Source organism: Tupaia chinensis, unplaced genomic scaffold (genome assembly GCF_000334495.1).
Source record: "Tupaia chinensis unplaced genomic scaffold, TupChi_1.0 Scaffold000067_1, whole genome shotgun sequence".
In the NCBI taxonomy this organism is placed as follows: Eukaryota; Metazoa; Chordata; class Mammalia; order Scandentia; family Tupaiidae; genus Tupaia; species Tupaia belangeri.
Genome location: NW_006159526.1, coordinates 4,791,362 through 4,792,170, shown reverse-complemented (window position 1 = coordinate 4,792,170; position 809 = coordinate 4,791,362).

Here is an 809-nt window from a genome sequence, read left to right as displayed (position 1 = left end):
GGGCGGGGAGCAGCCACCACTTGTAGCGGCTGCGTGCTGCAGAGGGGAGAGCCTGGCGGCTATGCACAGAAAAACTGGTGCCCGCAGCCCGAGGTGAAACGCTCCACCCCAACTCCCAACGCATGGACCAGCCCAGCCCACCCAGCCCCTCCGACTGCCCCGGCCACACGCACGCAGCACGCCGATAGTGTTTCCATAGTCATGTAGTGTGGGTCCTGCGGGTCTGCCCATCTCCCTGCCACGGGTCTGAATGGTCTTCGTGGGGAACAGAGGATCTGGGCACAGGGTTCCATAGGGCCCGACAGTCTCTTGGGGCCTCATCTTCTGCTGTCGCAAGGACAAGGGTCACCTCCACCTGTCACTCTCCAGCAGAGAAGTCTTGAGGTCTGTAGTTTGCTTCCTGTGGTTTCTTCCTTTTTCTTCCAACTCTTGGGGGTGGGGGTGTTCCCAGTTTTCTTCCAGTGTCCTTTGATTTAGGGGAATGTATCCAGAAGCCTGCAAGTGGGGAGCCAAGTGGGGATCCCGTGCTCTCGGGGGCTGGAGCCTCGGCACGTACAGGGCAGAGCCGGGCCATGTTTCCGAGGAGGCTGCTGGCCAGGCTGTACTCCCACTGCAGGGGTGCGTACCCGCACTGCGGGGGGGTGTGCCGACGTGGAGGGTGGGAAGAGACGGAGAAAATGGACGGGAAGTGTCCTCTTGAGGGGGCGCCAGCCCTGCTCCGGCGGGCTGCATCGGCCGGGTCGCTGTCCCCGCGGCCGCTCTGTACAAGCGGGGCGGACGCCCTGAGGCTGGGGGGGACGGCGGGCCGC